At 44.8% G+C, this 23,499-nt stretch overlaps 1 long non-coding RNA gene across 1 annotated transcript in view; it reads right to left on the bottom strand.

Annotated features, from left to right (window-relative positions):
- Positions 1-917: 917 nt before the first annotated feature.
- Positions 918-23,499, bottom strand: part of LOC143784917 (uncharacterized) — a 38,959-nt gene continuing 16,377 nt past the window's right edge. The window contains exons 3-4 of the long non-coding RNA XR_013217907.1: positions 3,678-3,801; positions 918-1,089 (exon numbers count right to left, since the gene is read on the bottom strand). This is a non-coding gene — a long non-coding RNA (uncharacterized LOC143784917). The remainder of the gene's footprint in view (positions 1,090-3,677; positions 3,802-23,499) is intronic.

Genomic DNA, 23,499 nt, shown 5'->3' with positions numbered 1-23,499 from the left:
AGCGCCTCTTCCCTGGAGCCCGTCTGTGTGGTACTGATGTGGCACATGGTTGCCACACATGTGCTGCAAGTATTGGACACTAACACTGTCATCTCTGGTACTGGAAAATAACGGACGTGTGAAACTTAGTCTGCGCTTTCTCCAAGGCTTTCTTTTTTTTTCTCCCCTCCTCTACTGCTCATCTCAGTCTCCATTTGCCTTTTTTTTGTATGACCTCCGTGACCTACCAAACCTTTTTCTGTAAAGAATGTTGCAGTTCCATTGATGAAGGATCTACAGCAATTGCTGCAGATGGTGAACTAATTAAAAACCATGGAGGCTTAAATATAAAAAAAAAAACATAGCACCACATTTGGCCACAGGTTATGTCTGGTATTGCAGATTAGCTCTATTTAAGTGAATGACCCGGAACTGCAATACCACACATGACCCATACATGGAGGTGGCGCTGTATTTGTAGAAATTCTACCACTATTCAATTAAATCAGTAACTAAACAGTATGTGTCAAGCTGTAAAGGAAGTGTGGGGTCCGAGTGCATGCCAGCCCAGTGATATAAGATACTTATTCCAACTCCAGTATCGTTGATCCATTTGCTGTTTCCATTCATGATGGACTGCGGAGTGCAAGTCAGAGACATTTCTTTTTTCACATTGACACATCGGAACCTTCACTAATGAAATCTGAGACTACGGCTGATAAAGCTTCCTCTGCCCCTCTCCCAGCAGAAACTCCCAGCACTGAATACTTCTGGCCAGTGAGCAGCACCGGACACCTGGTCTCATACTGCCCGATACTGAGCACTCTCCATTAAGGTGACTTCGTCCTCAGCAGATCCTTTTTTCGTAGGGAAATCATGTTGGCCAGGGACAAGACCATGCATAAAAAAGACGGACCTGCCAACCGGATACACAGATTTCTAATAAATAAATTTTATTACTTCAGTATCTCGTTCACATTGTTGAGGGATTGGAAGGCTTCTGCTGCATTTTCTTTCTGTAACCGTCAGGCCATTTTTATGATTGGACCCGCAACTTGTAGGCGATCCTCAGTCTCAACAAGGAAGATTTAAGTCCCGGGGATGCAACATCTGGAAGAGCAGAGAATTCTGATCAAAGAACAGTATAACGATTGTCAGACCCCATTACAGATCCCTTGGGGGCGGGCACTCAGATTTTCTACTGTCCTGATTGGTGTATCCCTATCCAGACAGTTTTCTGTCTCTGTAGGGAATATATTGACTCCAAAAACTTTTTTCTTAGACTGTTCTTTTAAGAAATTGAGTAGATTTTATGCAGATTTAAGGAGGTTTCCAATCATATGTAAAGTTTTAAGGGAAAAAATGTTGTTTTTTTAAAAAAAGTGTTTCTCCTTTTAAAGGGAACTGTAACATAAGTGTTAAACTATCCTATAAGAAGCAGCTCGATCACAGATTCTCAGTTAATTCTATGCTAAATTTTCGATGAAACTCAATTGAAAAACAAAACAATTGAAAGCCCAAAATACAGTGGGGCAAAAAAGTATTTAGTCAGTCAGCAATAGTGCAAGTTCCACCACTTAAAAAGATGAGAGGCGTCTGTAATTTACATCATAGGTAGACCTCAACTATGGGAGACAAACTGAGAAAAAAAATCCAGAAAATCACATTGTCTGTTTTTTTAACATTTTATTTGCATATTATGGTGGAAAATAAGTATTTGGTCAGAAACAAAATTTCATCTCAATACTTTGTAATATATCCTTTGTTGGCAATGACAGAGGTCAAACGTTTTCTGTAAGTCTTCACAAGGTTGCCACACACTGTTGTTGGTATGTTGGCCCATTCCTCCATGCAGATCTCATCTAGAGCAGTGATGTTTTTGGCTTTTCGCTTGGCAACACGGACTTTCAACTCCCTCCAAAGGTTTTCTATAGGGTTGAGATCTGGAGACTGGCTAGGCCACTCCAGGACCTTGTAATGCTTCTTACGAAGCCACTCCTTCGTTGCCCTGGCGGTGTGCTTTGGATCATTGTCATGTTGAAAGACCCAGCCACGTTTCATCTTCAATGCCCTTGCTGATGGAAGGAGGTTTGCACTCAAAATCTCACGATACATGGCCCCATTCATTCTTTCATGTACCTGGATCAGTCGTCCTGGCCCCTTTGCAGAGAAACAGCCCCAAAGCATGATGTTTCCACCACTATGCTTTACAGTAGGTATGGTGTTTGATGGATGCAACTCAGTATTCTTTTTCCTCCAAACACGACAAGTTGTGTTTCTACCAAACAGTTCCAGTTTGGTTTCATCAGACCATAGGACATTCTCCCAAAACTCCTCTGGATCATCCAAATGCTCTTTAGCAAACTTCAGACGGGCCCGGACATGTACTGGCTTAAGCAGTGGGACACGTCTGGCACTGCAGGATCTGAGTCCATGGTGGCGTAGTGTGTTACTTATGGTAGGCCTTGTTACATTGGTCCCAGCTCTCTGCAGGTCATTCACTAGGTCCCCCCGCGTGGTTCTGGGATTTTTGCTCACCGTTCTTGTGATCATTCTGACCCCACGGGGTGGGATTTTGCGTGGAGCCCCAGATCGAGGGAGATTATCAGTGGTCTTGAATGTCTTCCATTTTCTAATTATTGCTCCCACTGTTGATTTCATCACTCCAAGCTGGTTGGCTATTGCAGATTCAGTCTTCCCAGCCTGGTGCAGGGCTACAATTTTGTTTCTGGTGTCCTTTGACAGCTCTTTGGTCTTCACCATAGTGGAGTTTGGAGTCAGACTGTTTGAGGGTGTGCACAGGTGTCTTTTTATACTGATAACAAGTTTAAACAGGTGCCATTACTACAGGTAATGAGTGGAGGAAAGAGGAGACTCTTAAAGAAGAAGTTACAGGTCTGTGAGAGCCAGAAATCTTGATTGTTTGTTTCTGACCAAATACTTATTTTTCACCATAATATGCAAATAAAATGTTAAAAAAACAGACAATGTGATTTTCTGTATTTTTTTTTCTCAGTTTGTCTCCCATAGTTGAGGTCTACCTATGATGTAAATTACAGACGCCTCTCATCTTTTTAAGTGGTGGAACTTGCACTATTGCTGACTGACTAAATACTTTTTTGCCCCACTGTATATGCATTTAAAGAGAATTGGAAATCGGGATTTCTATACCCCAAACTAATTTCATGTATGTAAAGACACGTTGCTGCTGAGAAAATCCTTACCTTGCAGATTTCTTTGTGCGAATATAGGATTTAATCAGGATTAAAGCCCCTTTACCTACATGCCACTAGTTAATGACAGGCTCCCTTTAAAGGAGAAAGAAGCCTTCAAAAATTTTTTGGCTATCCCTTTAAATTTAGCATTGAGTTAACTGAGAATCCATCAGTGAGCGGCTTCTGATGGGAGAGTTTAACACTTACCTTCCGTCCTCTAAGCTCCTTTTGGCTGATTTATTTCTACAAAGTTCAGTCCAACCATCCTATAGTCATAAATTGGCTATAAAAAGCTCAGAAGAAGGAAGATAATAAGTTATAAACTCTTGCTATCAAGATTTTATTTTGTGCAGTTAAAGATGAATAATCTACTAGACAAAGACAAAAAGATAAGACAGAAAAATGACTGTAAAAAAAAAGTGTGGACCTAATTTACAAGAAAATATTGCGACCGCTCCAAGCACCAGGAAAACTTTACGCTACCTGAATTTTCGAGGACAACCAAATGCCCCTACGGAGCTCTCATGGGTAAAGCAGTAGCGACGACAGTAACCCTGGTGGTTTCCACATGTCCATAAGGAGAACTTCAGGTCCTTACTGCTGCCAGCTGCAATAATAATGACTTTATTAAAGGGGAACTCCATCGACACTCTGATTTCTGTCACAGGATTAACAATGTTCCTAAGATACTGAGCCCTAGTACTAAAGCATCAGCCGCTCCATGTGCAAGTGTTGACAACCTGCCTCTCTACATAGTGTAAATCGATAGGAAGTTGTCACATCATCGCCCCATTTCCCAGCATAACTGATTAGCAGGGTGTGACTTTGAGTGGCAGAAACCTTATGTGTAATTGTTTTGTACCATCTGCATCCATTTCTAGAAGAGGACCCCGATGCGCGCTCTCAGTAATTGAGTGATGGACGCGTTTGAGCACATTTTTTCCATTGCTGTGAAAGTTCTGAAAATTGCTGAGTGAGAGCAAAGAAAGTGGCTAAAACTCTCGTGAGAAATATGTTCTACCACCCCCATAAATCAAGAAGTGGAGTTATCTGGCTTCCTTAAGAAGAAAACTTGTTAAAACATCCTAAAAAGTAGGCCGAGAAGCTCCTGGAACCATATGGACTCCAGAGCCACCATTTACGAGAAGTGCAATCTTCTTGAAATTTAGACCTAAAGCTAATTTTACAAACGACTCAAGGCTTGTGACCCAAAGGCTAATCTTAAAATGTAGTTTTGTCACCGAGCATTGAGAGGAGGAGGACTCTTGATGGATAAGTAGTTTATTAATGGATATGGAGTCCAAGTTTTAGAAATCTAGGAACCGAGAGTCCATCCAAGGTAGATGTTCTGAAGTGTCCTCCAGACATTCATTGCTGGTGTCTGACCATTCAATAAATGATGATCACAAAATGTAATTACTTTAAATCTGACTAGATGTTCTGCACAATAAATTCTGGTTAACGCAAATATATTTTCCAGTAATGGAATCATTTTGGAGGTCTTCCATATGTTTGAGGGTCATGACCCAATGTCAAGAAAAGCCTTAAGATCTCAAAGTTTAGCAGATGAGTGGAGAAAGTGATAGGAAGTGGATCTGTAGCTACAAGGGATGTGATACCAGTTTACACTGGACCTGTCACATGCCAAAAATTTGGAATTTTGTTACCTGGTGTAAATGCCGCTGTTCTCCTGAATCCAGCATTGCTTTTCTTTCGTTCCTGCTCCTCTACATTCCTGAGATGTGACCTCCTCTTTCATGCACACTTGGCCAAAAGACAAATTTATAGACAAGGAAGATGGGGCCGTATCTCGGGAACGGAGAGGAGCAGGAACAAAAGAAAAACATCGCCAAATTCAGGAAAACAGCAGCATTTATACGCTAGGTAACTAGGGTTGAGCGAAACGGATCGGTCATTTTCATAAGTCGCCAACTTTTGGCAAAGTCGGGTTTCATGAAACCCGACCAGATCCCAGCATGGGATCGGCCATGCGGTACGCGATCTTTGTGCCAAAGTCGCATTTCATATGATGCTTAAAGCGCCATTTCTCAGCCAATGAAGCTGCACGCAGAGTGTGGGCAGCGTGATGACATAGGTCCTGGTCCCCACCATCTTAGAGAAGGGCATGGCAGTGATTGGCTTGTTTTCTGCGGCTTCACAGGGGCTATAAAGGGGCGTTCCCGCCGACCGCCATCTTACTGCTGCTGATCTGAGCATAGGGAGAGGTTGCTGCAGCTTCGTCAGAAGCAGGGAGAGCGTTAGGCAGGGTCCATTAACCCCAAAACCGCTTGTGCTGTAGCGATTTCCACTGTCCAACACCACCTTTTCTTTGCAGGGACAGTGGAGGCAAGATTTCTGTGCAACAGCTCTGTAGCTTATAAGGCTCCCTGATAGCTGCATTGCTGTGTGTACGCCGCTGTGCAAACCAACTGCTTTTTTAAAAGCACAAATCCTGTTGCTCCTTCCTTTCTGCACAGCTATCTTGTTTGTTTGTCCTCATTTTTTGTGTGCAGCAGTCCTTTTTATTGCTGCCTGCCATACTTTTCAGAGATTATTGTAGGGAGATAGTGATTGTAGTACAGTCCCTTTTTTTTATTATTATTATCTTCCAGCCACTTTCAGCCCCTGAAACTGTGTAGTGTAAAACAGTGGGCCTGTATTTTTCTGCACTGTCCCACACCTAAAAAGGGAGATTTATATTGCCAATCAGTGCATCTGTGCTTGTGCTGTCTGTGGTATCTGTCTTTCATTTTGTGCCACAGAAACTATACTGTGATATAGTGGGCCTGATTAAATCACTTGTCTCCCATATAAAAAAAAATTTAAATAAAGGGAGAATAATCTTGCCAAATCTGTGCATCTGTGCCAGTGCTGTCTGTGGTATCTGTCATTCATTTTTTGCCACAGAAACTATACTGTGACATAGTGGGCCTGATTAAATCCTGCATTCTCCCACACATAAAGAGGGAAATTTCTATTGACAGTGTGTGCATCTGCATCAGTCCTGTTAGTGGCATATCTGCCAGCCTCTTTCTGCCAATCAAACTGTGTAGTGTAATCCAGTGGGCCTGATTGTTCCCTGCATTCTCCCACACATAAAGAGTGAGATTTCTATTGCCAGTGTGTGCATCTGCGTGCGTCAGTCCTGTTCGTGGCATATCTGCCAGCCTCTTTCTGCCAATCAAACTGTGTAGTGTAATACAGTGGGCCCCATTTTTTCCAGCATTCTCCCACACATAAAAAAGGGAGATTTAAATTCACAACAAGTTTACGTACACCTTCTACCTGCTTGTACAGGACCACATAATGGTTGTTAGTTTGGTTAAATTTTTCCAAGAATGAGGAAGTCTGGTGGAAGAGGTCGTGGCCGTGGGCGGTCATTGCCAGCTGGTAATGATGGTGGTGGTGGAGCATCTGGTGGTAGTGGGAAAAGCAAAATAGCACCTAAGGCTCAAGTTGTTGAGCCAGCGGCATCGTCTGGCTACACAAGGCCTCGAAGGCTCCCTTTTCTGGGAGTAGGAAAACTGCTTTTAAAGCCGGAGCAGCAGAAACAAGTTTTGGCTTTCATTGCTGACTCTGCCTCTAGCTCTTTCGCCTCCTCCTCGGAAAGTACCAAATGTAAAAGCAGTCAGTGGATGTTCCTGGTCAGGGACAAGTCGCTTCTTTGTGTTCTTCACCCAGAACAACAGAGAAGGATACTTCAGGCGACACAACAGGTTACTCCATGGAGCTATTTACACATACCATTCCTGGGTTAGAAAGTGAAATTGTTAACAGGCCATGCCCATTACAAGATGAATCGGACATGGAGTGCACAGATGCACAGCCAGATTATTATGCTGTTCCTTTGACTCAGATCAGAACATTGCCCTCGCAGTGTACTGATCCAGAATCTGACCCTGATGACACTATTAAGCCCCATCACGAACACTATAGCACCGGCTTACACGGTGACCCACAGGAAGATGCCCAGGACATAGAAGAGGAGGTCATAGATGACACAGTTGTTGACCCCGATTGGCAGCCATTGGGGGAACAGGGTGCAGGCAGCAGTAGCTCTGAAGCGGAGGAGGAGGAGCCGCAGGAGGCATCAACATCACAACAGGTTCCATCTGGCAGGCCCGTATCTGGTCAAAAACGTGTGGCAAAACTAAAACCAGTTGTAGGACAGCGTGGCCATCCGGTTAAAGTAGCTCAGTGTGCAATGCCTGAAAAGGTATCCGATAGTAGGAAGAGTGCAGTCTGGCATTTTTTTAACCAAGATCCAAATGATCAGTGCAAAGTCATCTGTAAGAAATGCTCAAGGACCTTCAGCAGAGGTCAGAATGTTAAAAATCTAAATACAAGTTGCATGCGTAGACATTTAACCACCATGCACTTGCAAGCCTGGACTAACTACCAAACGTCCCTTAACGTTGTAGCACCCTCTCGCAATGAAGCTAGTCAGCAACGCTACATCCCTTCCCTCACTGTAAGCCCACCGTTTACCACACCACCTGCAGTAAATGTGGCGGTTTCGTCGCAAGGCCAAAGCCGTCAGGGAATCACCAGGTTCGTGGTAGGAAACACTGTATGTAGGGCAACAGCAAGAATACCATCACCAACACTCTCTCAGTCTGCCATGTCCACCGACACCCCCGCTAGTTCCACCCTATGCAGCTCTCCAGTCCAGCTCACCCTACATGAGACTCTCGTTAGGAAAAGGAAGTACTCATCCTCGTATCCGCGTACACAGGGTTTGAACGCCCACATTGCTAGACTAATCTCGTTAGAGATGATGCCCTACCGGTTAGTTGAAACCGAAGCTTTCAAAGCCCTGATGGACTACGCTGTACCATGCTACGAGCTACCCAGTCGACACTTCTTTTCGAGAAAAGCCATCCCAGCCCTCCACAAGCATGTAAAAGACCGCATTGTCCATGCACTCAGGCAATCTGTGAGTAGAAAGGTGCACCTGACAACAGATGCATGGACCAGTAGGCATGGCCAGGGGTGTTACGTCTCCATCACTGCACACTGGGTTAATGTGGTGGATGCAGGGTCCACAGGGGACAGCAATATTGGGACAGTTCTTCCTAGCCCACGGTCTAGGAAACAGTTGGCTGTAGGCGTTCGTACCCCTCCTCCTCCTCGTCCTCCAGCAGAAGTGAGAGCTCGTCCACAGACCGCAGTCGCACGACCAGTCCATCCGCAGCTGCCACTGTTGCACATGAGGTGTCCCATTATGGAACAGCTAGTGGCAAGCGTCAGCAGGCTGTATTAGCAATGAAGTGTTTGGGGGACAACAGACACACCTTACCGAAGTACTGTCCGAGTTCTTGCAGCAAGAAACTCAGTCATGGCTGGGCACTGTACATCTTGAGGCAGGCAAGGTAGTGAGTCATAACAGAAGGAACTTTATGGCTGCCATAGCCCTTTCACAACTGAACACATTCCTTGCCTGGCTCACACCTTAAACCTGGTGGTGCAGTGCTTTCTGAAAAGTTATCCGGGGTTACCCGACCTGCTCCTGAGAGTGTGCAGACTTTGCTCGCACATTCGCCGTTCGCCCGTACACTCCAGCCGTATACAGAACCATCAGCGGTCTTTGCAACTTCCCCAGCATTGCCTAATCATCGACGTTGCAACAAGGTGGAACTCCACACTGCACATGCTTCAGAGACTGTGCGAACAGAGGCGTGCTGTTATGTATTTGGGAGGATACACATACACGGGCAGGCAGTTGGATGGCAGACATGGAGTTGTCAGGTGTGCAGTGGTCGAAGCTACAAGACCTGTGTCAAGTCCTTCAGTGTTTTGAGGAATGCACACGGCTGGTTAGTGCAGACAACGCCATAATAAGTATGAGCATCCCCCTAATGCGTCTGCTGATGCAAAGTTTGACGCACATTAAGGAGCAGGCGTCTGCAGCTGAGGACGAGGGAAGCTTAGATGACAGTCAGCCATTGTCTGCTCAGGGAAGTCAACAGGACGAGGTGGCGGGCGAAGAGGAGGATGATGGGGATGAATATTTTTTGGATGAGGAAGCTTCTCAGGGGGCAACAGAAACTGCTGGCGTTGCAAGGCTGGGTTCTGTTTTTTTGAGGAAGACAAGTGACGTTGATTTGCCCGAAAGTGCTCCTCAACCCAACACATGCACAGATTTGACAACTGGAACATTGGCACACATGGCGGATTATGCCTTGCGTATCCTCAAAAGGGACCCACGCATTATTAAAATGATGACCGATGACGATTACTGGTTGGCCTGCCTCCTTGATCCTCGCTATAAAGGCAAATTGCAAAATATCATGCCACATGAGAACCTTGAACAAATATTGGCAACCAAACAAGCAACTCTTGTAGACCGTTTGATTCAGGCATTCCCAGCACACAGCGCCGGTGATGGTTTTCACACGAGCTGCAGGGGGCAACAGGGCAGAGGTGTTAGAGGTTCACAAATCAGAAGTGGCGTTGGACAGAGGGGTTTTCTGACCAGGTTGTGGAGTGATTTCGCAATGACCGCAGACACGACAGGTACTGCAGCATCAATTCAAAGTGAAAGGAGACATTTGTCCAGTATGGTTACTAACTATTTTTCCGCCATTGTCGATGTTCTCCCTCAACCGTCATTCCCCTTTGATTACTGGGCATCCAAAATAGACACCTGGCCTGAATTGGCCGAATATGCATTGCAGGAGCTTGCTTGCCCAGCAGCTAGTGTGCTATCAGAAAGAGTATTTAAAATAGGCAGGAATAAAAACTCAAAATGCACTGTACCAAATTGTTATGCACAGTAGGATTTCTAAACATTTGATATGTTTTAAAGAACTGAAAATGCTCATTTGTGGAATTTGCAGCATTAGGAGGTCACATTCACTGGACAAAAAAGCTATTTAACTCTAAAACATCCTAACAGGCCAAGTTACATGTTAACATAGGAACCTTTCTTTGAGATCACCTTCACAATTCTTGCATCCTTTGAACTTGTGAGTTTTTGGAGAGCTTCTGCTTGTATTTCTTTGCATGAAGTCAGAATAGCCTCCCAGAGCTGCTGTTTTGATGTGAACTGCTTCCCACCCTCATAGATCTTTTGCTTGATGATAATCCAAAGGTTCTCTATAGGGTTGAGGTCAGGGGAGGATGGTGGCCACACTGTTATGATACCCCAATGGCAGGGGGAAAAAATAACAAACGGACTAGCTCTCGGGTGATGGAAACTAAGTTGACCGTGACCTGAACCTGACACAACACTGGAAGTAGCCAGGGGATGTACCTACGATGCCCTAGACACCACGCGCCAGCCGGAGATCTAACTACCCCTATAAGAGGAATACACAGGCCTGCCTTACCTCCAGTGATGAACCCCAAAAGGTGATAGTAGCCCCCCACAGATATTGACGGTGAGTTCAGAGGAAATGACATACGTAGGATGAACAGCAGATTTAGCACAGTGAGGTCCGCTTACTAGATAGCAGAAGGACAGGAAAGAGTTACTTCACGGTCAACTTAAAAAACACTACTCAAAAAACACCATCCAGAAATTACTTTAAACTCCAGTGACAACTCATGCCACTGGAGTAGTGATTTCCGTCCACAAGAGCTTCCAGCACTGAAGAGTCACATTGCAGATAGCTGGACAAAAATAGCATTAACAAGAAACGAAATTCAACTTAGCTGAACTGGAACTTGAGGCAGGAGAATGCAACAGAATGCTACTGATACATTGTTGGCCGGCATAAGACTAACAGCCAAGCAGCCTTAAATAGGAAACTCCCCTAAAGGGTGGCGACAAGTAATCAGAGATGGAGGAAGGCACATAAGAGGCACTACCATAACAGACCACCGGGGGAGCCCACAAACTGAATTCACAACAGTACCCCCCCCTTAAGGAGGAGGCACCGAACCCTCACCAGAACCACCAGGGCGATCTGGATGAGCACTATGAAATGCACGAACCAAATCGGGAGCATGAACATCAGATGCTGTCACCCAAGAATTATCCTCCTGGCCATAACCTTTCCACTTAACCAGATACTGAAGTTTCCGTCTGGAAACACGGGAGTCCAAGATTTTTTCCACCACATACTCCAATTCACCCTCAACCAACACAGGAGCAGGTGGATCAGCAGAAGGAACAACCGGTACCTCATACCTCCGCAATAATGACCGATGGAAAACATTATGGATAGTAAAAGATGCTGGGAGGTCCAAACGAAAGGACACAGGATTAAGAACCTCCAGAATCCTATAAGGGCCGATAAACCGAGGCTTAAACTTAGGAGACGAGACCTTCATAGGAACAAATCGAGAAGACAGCCACACCAGGTCCCCAACACAAAGACGAGGACCAATACGCCGATGACGATTAGTGAACTGTTGAGTCTTCTCCTGGGACAACTTCAGATTGTCCACAACCTGTCCCCAAATCCGATGCATCCTATCAACCACAGCATCCACTCCAGGACAATCCGAAGACTCCAATTGACCGGACGAAAACCGAGGGTGAAACCCTGAATTACAAAAAAATGGAGAAACCAAAGTGGCAGAACTGGCCCGATTGTTAAGGGCAAACTCTGCCAATGGCAAAAAGTCAAGCCAATCATCCTGATCAGCGGACACAAAACACCTCAAGTAAGTCTCCAAGGTCTGATTAGTACGCTCAGTCTGGCCATTAGTCTGAGGATGGAATGCAGACGAAATAGACAAGTCGATGCCCATCCTGGCACAGAACGTCCGCCAAAATCTAGACACAAACTGAGTACCCCTGTCAGACACTATATTCTCAGGAATACCATGCAAACGCACCACATTCTGAAAAAATAGAGGAACCAACTCAGAGGAGGAGGGCAATTTGGGCAAAGGTACCAAATGAACCATTTTGGAAAAACGGTCACAAATCACCCAGATGACAGACATCCTACGAGAAACCGGAAGGTCAGAAATAAAGTCCATAGAGATGTGCGTCCAAGGCCTCTTAGGAATAGGCAAGGGCAACAACAACCCACTAGCCCTAGAACAGCAGGGCTTGGCCCGAGCACAAACATCACAAGACTGCACAAACATGCGCACATCTCGAGACAAAGAAGGCCACCAGAAGGACCTAGACACCAAATCCCTGGTGCCAAAAATTCCAGGATGACCTGTCAACGCGGAAGAATGAACCTCCGAGATAACTCTACTGGTCCAATCATCAGGGACAAACAGTCTACCAGGCGGACAGCGATCAGGCCTATCCACCTGAAACTCCTGCAAAGAACGCCGCAGGTCTGGGGAGACAGCTGACAATATCACCCCATCCTTCAGGATGCCGGTAGGTTCGGAATCACCCGGCGAGTCAGGCTCAAAACTCCTAGAGAGGGCATCCGCCTTCACATTCTTAGACCCAGGCAGATATGATACCACAAAGTTAAATCGGGAGAAAAACAACGACCAGCGCGCCTGTCTAGGATTCAGACGCCTGGCCGACTCAAGATAAATTAGATTCTTGTGGTCAGTGAGGACCACCACCTGGTGTCTAGCACCCTCAAGCCAATGACGCCACTCCTCAAACGCCCACTTCATGGCCAGAAGTTCCCGATTTCCCACATCATAATTTCGCTCAGCGGGCGAAAACTTTCGGGAGAAAAACGCACATGGTCTCATCACTGAGCAGTCAGGATCTTTCTGCGACAAAACTGCACCTGCTCCGATCTCCGAAGCATCTACTTCAACCTGGAACGGAAGCAACACATCAGGCTGGCGCAACACAGGAGCGGAAGAAAAGCGGCGCTTAAGCTCCTGAAAGGCCTCCACAGCCGCAGAGGACCAATTAGCAACATCAGCACCCTTTTTGGTCAAATCAGTCAAAGGTTTAGCAATGGCAGAAAAACCCGCTATAAATCGGCGATAGAAATTAGCAAAACCCAAGAACTTCTGCAGACTCTTCAAAGAAGTAGGTTGTATCCAATCACAAATAGCCTGAACCTTGACAGGGTCCATCTCCATAGATGAAGGGGAAAAAATATATCCCAGAAAGGAAATTCTCTGAACTCCAAAACTACACTTTGAGCCCTTTACAAAAAGAGAATTAGCTCGCAAAACCTGAAAAACTCTCCTGACTTGTTGAACATGAGATTCCCAGTCCTCCGAAAAAACAAGAATATCATCCAAATACACAATCATAAACTTATCCAGATATTCACGGAAAATATCGTGCATAAAGGACTGAAAAACGGAAGGAGCATTCGCGAGACCGAAAGGCATTACCAAATACTCGAAATGGCCTTCAGGCGTATTAAATGCGGTCTTCCACTCATCCCCCTGCTTAATCCGCACCAAATTATACGCACCACGTAGATCGATCTTAGTGAACCACTTAGCCCCCTTTATGCGAGCAAACAGATCAGTCAGTAAAGGTAACGGGTACTGGTATTTAACTGTAATCTTATTCAGAAGTCGATAGTCGATACAAGGTCTCAATGAACCATCCTTTTTACCCACAAAGAAAAATCCTGCCCCTAGTGGAGACAACGAGGGGCGAATATGACCCTTTTCCAAAGATTCTCTAATATACTCCCGCATAGCAGTATGTTCAGGTACAGACAAATTAAACAAGCGACCCTTAGGAAATTTACTACCGGGGATCAATTCAATAGCGCAGTCACACTCTCTGTGAGGAGGGAGAGAATCAATTTTAGGCTCTTGAAAGACATCATAAAAATCTGACAGAAATGCTGGGATCTCAGAGGGAGTAGATGAAGAAATGGGAACCAAAGGTGTATCCCCATGAATACCCCGACATCCCCAGCTCAACACAGACATAGATTTCCAGTCCAAGACGGGATTATGAATCTGTAACCATGGTAATCCAAGCACTAAGACATCATGTAGGTTGTATAACACAAGGAAACGAATAATCTCCTGATGGTCTGGGGTAAGACGCATAGTCACTTGTGTCCAATATTGTGGTTTATTGCTAGCCAAAGGTGTAGAATCAATACCCTTCAGGGGAATAGAAACTTCCAACGGCTCCAAATCAAACCCACAACGCTTGGCAAAGGACCAATCCATGAGACTCAGAGCGGCGCCAGAATCCACATAAGCATTCACAGTAACAGATGATAAGGTACAAATCAATGTCACGGACAAAAGAAATTTTGACTGCAAGGTACCTGTAGAAAAAGATTTATCAACCTTTTTATCAACCTTATTTATACGTTTAGAGCATGCAGATATAACATGAGCTGGATCTCCACAGTAGAAGCACAACCCATTTTTGCGCCTGTAATTCTGACGTTCGCCTCTAGACAAAACACGATCGCATTGCATATGCTCTAGTGCCTTTTCAGCGGTCACCGCCAAATGGTGCACAGGTTTTTTCTCAGAAGACACCGCCATATGGTGCACAGGTTTTTGCTCAGAAGATACCGCCATATGGTGCACCGATTTTTCCTCAGAAGACACCGCCATATGGTGCACAGATTTGCGCTCCCGTAAACGCCGATCAATCTGGATAGCCAATTTCATGGCATCATTCAGACCTGTAGGCACAGGGAACCCCACCATGACATCCTTCACGGCATCAGAGAGACCTTCTCTGAAATTAGCTGCTAAAGCGCACTCATTCCATTTAGTAAGCACCGACCATTTACGGAATTTCTGGCAGTATATCTCAGCTTCATCTTGCCCTTGGGAAAGAGCTATCAAGGCTTTCTCAGCCAAACTCTCTAAATTAGGTTCTTCATAAAGCAACCCCAAAGCTTGAAAAAACGCATCTACATTTAACAACGCAGGATCCCCTGGCGATAATGCAAAAGCCCAACTTTGTGGGTCACCCCGCAGTAGAGAAATAACAATTTTAACTTGTTGTATATGATCACCAGCAGAGTGAGATCTCAGAGACAAAAACAATTTACAATTTTCTCTGAAACTCAAAAACCGGGATCTGTCTCCGGTAAAGTATTCAGGCAGAGGAATCTTCGGTTCAGACATTGGAGCAAGTATAACAAAATCTTGTAAGTTCTGTACTTTTGTCGCAAGGTTATTCAAACCTGCAACTAAACTCTGTGGATCCATGATTCAGATGGGTGTAACCCAAGCCATTCAGAGGTTAAGAGGAGAGGAGGAAAAAAAAAAAAAGGCTGAAGACTGCAGTTTAAGCAAGAAATACAATGAGCAACCAGGGTGCACTTTCAAACACAGAAAAAAAAAAAACTTTTCTCCTCCTTCCTGCTTTAGTGCATATTTTACACATAGATTTTTTACTGGCCGGCCAAACTGTTATGATACCCCAATGGCAGGGGGAAAAAATAACAAACGGACTAGCTCTCGGGTGATGGAAACTAAGTTGACCGTGACCTGAACCTGACACAACACTGGAAGTAGCCAGGGGATGTACCTACGATGCCCTAGACACCACGCGCCAGCCGGAGATCTAACTACCCCTATAAGAGGAATACACAGGCCTGCCTTACCTCCAGTGATGAACCCCAAAAGGTGATAGTAGCCCCCCACAGATATTGACGGTGAGTTCAGAGGAAATGACATACGTAGGATGAACAGCAGATTTAGCACAGTGAGGTCCGCTTACTAGATAGCAGAAGGACAGGAAAGAGTTACTTCACGGTCAACTTAAAAAACACTACTCAAAAAACACCATCCAGAAATTACTTTAAACTCCAGTGACAACTCATGCCACTGGAGTAGTGATTTCCGTCCACAAGAGCTTCCAGCACTGAAGAGTCACATTGCAGATAGCTGGACAAAAATAGCATTAACAAGAAACGAAATTCAACTTAGCTGAACTGGAACTTGAGGCAGGAGAATGCAACAGAATGCTACTGATACATTGTTGGCCGGCATAAGACTAACAGCCAAGCAGCCTTAAATAGGAAACTCCCCTAAAGGGTGGCGACAAGTAATCAGAGATGGAGGAAGGCACATAAGAGGCACTACCATAACAGACCACTGGGGGAGCCCACAAACTGAATTCACAACACCACACCATGAGTTTATCTCCTTTTATGCCCATTGCAGCCAATGACTCAGATGTATTCTTTGCAGCATGACAGCATGAGATAGTGCATTGTCAGCATGAAGATGCTTCTGCTCCTGAAGGCACATTTCTGCTTTTTATACCATGAAAGAAAGTTGTCAGTCAGAAACTCTATATACTTTGCAGAGGTCATTTTCACACCTTCAGGAACCTTAAAGGGCCCTACCAGCTGTTCTGGACCAAAACATGACTCCTCAACCTCCTTGCTGACGTCGCAGCCTTGTTGGGACATGGTGGCCATCCACCAACCATCCACTACTCCATCCATGTGGACCATCCGGGGTTGCTCGACACTCATCAGTAAACAAGACTGCTTGAAAAATAGTCTTCATGTATGTCTGAGCCCACTGCAACCATTTCTGCTTGTGATCACTGTTTAGGGGTGGCCGAATAGTAGGTTTTTGCACCAAAGCAAGCCTTTGAAGGATCCTACACCTTGAGGTTTGAGGGACTCCAGAGGCACCAGCAACTTCAAATAACTTTTTGCTGCTTTGTAATGGTATTTTGGCAGCTGCTCTCTTAATTCAATGAATTTATCTGGCAGAAACCTTCCTCAATATGCCTTTATCTGCATGAACTCTGTTTCAGTCATAAATCTCTTCATAGTATGATGATCACTCCTAAGTTTTCATGAAATATCTAATATTTTCAAACCTTGTCCAAGGCATTGCACTATTTAACACTGTTCAGCAGCAGAGAGATCCTTTTTATTTCCTATATTGCTTGAAACCTGTGGCCTGCTTAATAATGTGGAACATCATTTTTAAGTAGTTTTCCTTTAATTAGAATCACCTGGAAAACCAATTATCACATGTATTTAAGATTGATTTCAGTGATCCATTGAGCCCTGAGATACAATACCATCCATGAGTTTATTTGAAAAACAAATTGATTAAATCTTTATGACACTTAAATCCAATTTGCATAATAATTTGGAACACAGTGTATTTAGTTTTTTGGAGTACTTACTGTCTGCGGTCCCTCCTTCCAATTGTCCTCCACCGAGCACACCAATGCTGCCTGTGTACTCCTGCCACATAATGGAAGCTGCATAGCACCTTGGTGTTGCCCTGTGTTATTTTCCAGAGCTTCAATCTTCAGGCTTTCGGCCTTTATTTGTAATATTAAACTGCATTTGGCCTACTACTGTGGTTGGGCCCTTAAAACGGTGTCTGCCGCTCCTGTGTTTTATTCTCCACTAAACAAACCAATGGCGCCTGGTTAGTCCTGTTACCAATTTTGAACTGCATTTATCCCACTTTATTATTTGGGCCTATATCTGTGTTTCATCCTCATCCTGCCCATTGCCCAGCCAGTGCTAGATGACTCTTGTGGTACATTGACCCAGACCACTACATTCCCCTTGCACGCTACACAGCCACAATCTGACCCTGCTGAAAGTCAGGCTCCGCTTCCCGCATACTATACCACCTTACACAGGGACAAAGAGAAAGGTGCAGAAGAAAGTGCATACTCATTGACGACGTCACAGGCACAGGGCCCGCAGAAGTGTCGCTGCCGGTGGGAGGCGCCCCCGCCATGCAAACACACCGCCATACTTTGAGGGGCCCTGTGCCAGTGCCAATGCGAACGAGTGCCCCCCCCCCCCTGCTTGCTCAGGATCACAGCACTTGCAAAGTGGAAATACTTACCTCTCACTGCTCCACCGCCGTGACGTAGTCCACCTTTCCTGGGCCCACTAAAAACTTGAACCGGCCCTACCCCCACAACTTTAGCCAAATGACCTCCAATTTCCAATGCCTAACTATTATTATAAAGTTAATTAAGATTGACAAGCTTCACAACCAAGAATGGATGTTTTTGCCATCAAAATGGGCACTGTAGGTGTTTTCCTGGCCCCCACTCACTGCCGACTATGCTTCCCCATTGACTTGCATTGGGTTTCGTGTTTCGATCGATCCCCGACTTTACGCGATTATCGGCCGATTGCACTCGACTCGACTTTTGAGATAGTCGGGTTTCGCAAAACCCGACTCGACCCCCAAAAAGTTAAAGTCGCTCAACTCTATAGGTAACAAGATTACATTTTAATGCCGGTGTGCTAACCAAGTGTCTTCGGCATGCTCGAAAAATATGTTGGAGTCCCCGCAGCTGCAATTCTCGCTTGTGTTCTCTTATCACTACTGCTCAGTAATTTTTGAATAAAAGATGTATTTAAAAATCTACATTCTGTTTTTGCTTTTTTCTCCAAACAAAAGGGATACAAGAAGGAAAAAAACAATAAGACCACAATATTGTTTGAGGACACTGTTGTTTTTTTATGGTCCAAAACCAATCTGCATCCTGCAAGAAAAATAAAGGTTCCTTCTAGGAGGTCACTCTTCTTTCTTTTGGTGGGATCCCTTTCTCCAGATGTCAAAACTTTGAATAGCGACTCGAATTTTAGATTTAATCCTCATGCTCCAATTCTGGAAAAAAAATCTGCCAACGTTAGTCTGAACAGGGACTATAGTGAATATTTTCTTGGAGATCTGGAAATTTCCAAGCACAATATTCTGAGGTTTTCACCAGTGTCAACTCATGGGTCCTCACAGATTAATCGTTGATTCTATGTGTCCCTCATGAATCCACAATACAAAGGGTTGTCCACCATGAGTTGTCCACCATGACTCCACCGTGCACGAGGTGTAATGGCTTCCATGAAGGTCGTATGATAAAGGTATACAACTTCTATGGCAGGATAAATCTACATGATAAGCCCTACCTTACCCCAGGCAGGTGTCACGCTCCACAAATAACACATGCAGCTCTGCTACATCCAACAGAAGGCAGTCATGCTCTGAAGACAACAAGTATACGAACCAAGCAGCAGAATCGCAGTAAACAAGAGCAGCAGGGCCAGCGTCCCGAGGCAGCGCATGGTGGTGTGGTGCTGATGCCCAGATGATCACACTGCCCCTGCATTTATCCCCTGATACCATACAATAGAAGGGAGGGGGCAGCGTGCCAGGGCTCAGATAATGCACAGTGTCACTCCGTGCCCAGTCTAGACAACAAGCAAGCTGGATTTCTACATGTTCCGAAGAGAAATGGGTCAAAACAGACTTTTTTTTGTACTCGGAAAATGCAAAAAAAACCATCAATATTTCAGAAAATTTGAATTTAACCAGTTGTTGTAATAATTAGTGCACTGTGTATGATCAGCTCCTGTCTTGGTGACGGGTGGTCCAGTAAGGAGTGGCTGGAGACCATCTTTGTGAGAACATAGTGTCCTGGAGCCCTCAGGTGGAGCAATGTTGACAATAATTACAAACCCAGTAGGTTACATTCCCATTAGGCATCTCCACTGTGAATCTCCCGTAGCGGTAATTGATTCTGCGAATAACGCTGCGGCTTTTTCTGCTGCAGATATCATTGCAAGTTAATAACTGGGGGATCCGCACATTTTAATCTTTTGCATTGCAAAGGTTGAAATTCACGAGTACATCTGCAGCATAAATTGACATGTTGCGCCTCTCACCCGGAGTGAGTGCATTCTGCAGCATGCGTTGTCATATGATTCTGCTTTAAAATGCAGCAGGTTTTCCATAAGTGTATGTTTTTGCACAATGGGAGCATAGCCTTGCAAAGAAGCCTATCTAGGTGATGCATTTGCCCTGGGTACATCTGATTGGACTGTCCGGCTGCCTGATGTGGTGGGTTGAAGTGTCTCCCAGGTGACTGCATTTCGCTTGCTCCCCCTTGGCCATTCTCCAAACTGTGGAAAATGCCGACTCCCTAGATTGAATTGCCTTTCAGGAACTAGCACAATTGAAGCAATTCGGGGTCAGGGCAACGTCAACATCACTTCTGCGTTGCACAGATGGAATACACTGCTATATAAGTATCAGAAGAGAAGAATATATGGCTTGGTATCAGTACTGATAATGGTTCTTTTTATATATTCATGTACTGATAGTGGTTATGGTAATGTATTTATATACCAATAGTGATTATGCTGCTATATTTCTGTACTTTTGGTTCATCTGTTAATGAATTTCTGTACTGATGGTGGTTCTGGTGATGCATTTCAGTACTTTCAGTACTTTTGTATTTATGTACTGTTGATTGTTCTAGGGCTTCTGATGATGCATTTCTGTATTTTTTGTTGTTCAGGTGATATACAGTGGGGGAAACAAAGTATTTAGCCAGCCACCAATTGTGCAAGCTCTCCCAATTTAAAAGATGAGAGAGACCTGTAATTGACATCATAGGTAGACCACAACTATGACAGTCAAAATTGAGAAAACAAATTCAGAAAATCATCTTGCCTGATATGGCAAGATTTATTTTGCCTATTATGGTGGTAAATATGTATTTTGTCACCTAAAAACATGCAAACTTTCTGGCTCTCACAGACGTGTATCTTCTTCTTTAAGAGGCTCCTCTGTCCTCCATTCATTACCTGTAGTAATGGCTCCTGTTTGAACTTGTTATCTGTATAAAAAGAAACCTGTCCACAACCTCAAACAGTCACACTCCAAACTCCACTATGGTGAAGACCAAAGGCAATTAAATGAGCATTTGAAGAATGGCGCCATTTTTTGGAGGGAACACTTCACCCAGTCATGGTGATCACAGATCACAAAAATCTGTTGTATTTAGAATCTGTGAAGCGTCTCACACCTAGGCAAGCTAGGTGGTCTCTGTTCTTCGCCAGGTTCAATTTCTATATTACGTATAGGCCAGGAAGCAAGAATGTCAAGGCTGATGCGTTATCCCGCTGTTTTCCGGGGGGTGGGGATAATTGTGAGCCAGGTCCTATACTACAGAAGGGTGTAATTGTCGCCGCAATTAATTCGGATCTTGAGAGAGAGGTGGTAGAGGCGCAGGGGGACGCCCCAGCAGCCTGTCCTTTAGGTAAACTTTATGTTCCTGCTAATCTTCGTCTTAGGGTCATCAATGAACATCATGATTCGGTTTTGGCCGGACACCCTGGAAGTAAAGTTACCACGGACCTTATCACTCTGCGTTTTTGGTGGTCTGGGGTAAATCATGATGTACAGGAATATGTCGCTGCCTGCAGTGTGTGTGCGCATTCCAAGACCCCTCGTACTCGCCTGTCTGGGTCTCTCCAACCTCTGGAGATGCCCAATAGACCTTGGACCCATTTGTCAATAGACTTCATCACTGACTTGCCGGTTTCTGAGGGTAATACAGTTATTTTAGCCGTAGTTGACAGATTTAGCAAGATGTCACATTTTATTGCCTTTCCCGCGTTACCTAATGACAAGACTCTGGCACAGATCTTTATCAAGGAGGTTGTGAGACTGCATGTGTTCCTTCAGATATTGTGTGAGACCATGGGGTGCAAATTATTTCTAAGTTTTGGAGGGCTTTTTGCAGCCGGCTGGGGATTCATTTGTCGTTTTCTTCAGCTTTTCATCCTCAATCCAATGGTCAGACTGAACGTGTAAATCAAAATCTTGAAACTTCTCAGGTGTTTCATTTCAGAAAATCAGGAGGACTGGGTTAAGTACTTACAGTTGGCAGAGTTTGCAATAAACAACTGTACTCATGAGTCTACTGGTAAGTCCCCGTTTTTCAGGGCATATGGTTCTCATCCTCAATTCAGTTCATTTAATAGGAAGGATTCCTCAGGGGTTCCTGAAGAGGAGAGGTTTTCTTAATCCATCACGTCCGTATGGCAAGGGGTTCTTGATAAATTAAAGAGGATGAGTTCCAGATATAAGAATGCGGCTGATCGGAGACGTATGGAAGGTCCGGACCTATGTGTGGGTGATTGAGTTTGGTTGTCCTCAAAGAATATTAAACTGAGAGTTCCCTCGTGGAAATTGGGCCCTAGGTTTATTGGCCCTTATAGGATTGTGGCCGTCGTCAATCCTGTTGCATTTTGGCTGGCTTTACCTCAGTCGTTTAGGATCCATAATATTTTTCATCGCTCCTTACTCAAGAGGTTTGTGGCGTCACCTAATCCATCACCTTTACCTCCCTCTCCGGTCCTTGTTGATGGAAATCTCGAGTTCCAGATAGCCAGGGTCATGGATTCTCGATTTGTTCGCCGGTCTCTACAGTATCTAGTACATTGGAAAGGGTACGGTCCTGAGGAGAGGATGTGGGTACCTGCAGCCGATGTCCCTGAGGTTAGGTTAGTCAGGGCATTTCATACAGCTCATCCTGAGAAACCTGGTCCTGAGGTTCTGGAGGTACCTCGTAGAAGGGGGGGTACTGTCACGGGGCTACTGCGACAGAGAGGTTCCAGAGAACCGCAGCACTCTGGGCCTCGTTCACACACGGTGAACAGAAGCTCTTCTGAATTCTGACCTGGCTGTCTTGTACCTACGCATTAAGTGTGATCTATAGAATAAATCGATCTCCACTATGGTACTGATATAAAACAATCAATTTTGTGGATCCTTTTGTGGATTTGTACCTTTCTTACATGTAGTAATTCAATTTTTTATGTTTTTATTACTATGTTTAATAAAATTGATTGTATTATATCAGTACCATAGTGGAGATCGATTTATTCTATAGATCACACTTAATGTGTAGGTTCTAGTTGGATGGTACATATACCCTTCGTTTGGGAGGGATTTGCTATTGTGGTATATTGAGCAACTGTGTGTGAATATACTGGCTGTCTTGTGCCAGCAAGGCAGGAGTTAAACCTTGTTGCTGAAGTTGCTGAGAGCTTGGTTTCTCAGCTGAATTGGTTTTGGTAATCTCCTCTCCTATATAGACTCAGCTTTGACTACAACTGTTGTCAGTGATCAGTTATTCTCCCTGGCTTGAAGTGGGAAGCAGCATGGTGTTAGGAGCTTGGAGGTTTATTTACAGAGATTGTTGTCTGCTGTTTTGGTTGCATGTTAAACCTGTTTTCCTTCCTAAGTTTTTTCCTCCCTCTTCCCTTCTCTGTGTTTCCTCTGTGGCTGTGTGAGCATTTGGTGAGTTTGAGATTTTAGTTACCTTGTCTGCATACCCTGTTTACTTGTCATATTAATCCACTGGTGCAGTCCTCCTCCCTGGGGGGGGGAGAGGGGGCCACTGATAGGGCCTGCACAGGAGACAGGAATACGCTGGCGGCTCAGGCCTCCTAACCATTATAGGTACCCCTGAGATAAGGGTAAGCCAGGGCCCCTTTATAGTGGCAGGGACAGGTGTGAGTCCCAGTATGCCGTCCTGCCCCTTTATCACCGTTAACGGCGTGAGATCCCCGGTCTGGTGTTCACTGGTTGGGCCCAGTCCTTTTGTCTGCCCTTAGTCACAATGAGGTCAACATTGACACATGGTAAAGTTTTAATATTATACAGTGTAGGACTGTCCCGA

Source organism: Ranitomeya variabilis, chromosome 7 (genome assembly GCF_051348905.1).
Source record: "Ranitomeya variabilis isolate aRanVar5 chromosome 7, aRanVar5.hap1, whole genome shotgun sequence".
NCBI lineage: Eukaryota > Metazoa > Chordata > Amphibia > Anura > Dendrobatidae > Ranitomeya > Ranitomeya variabilis.
The sequence above is the reverse complement of the archived record's forward strand: the minus strand, read 5'-3'. Positions and strand labels throughout refer to the sequence as shown.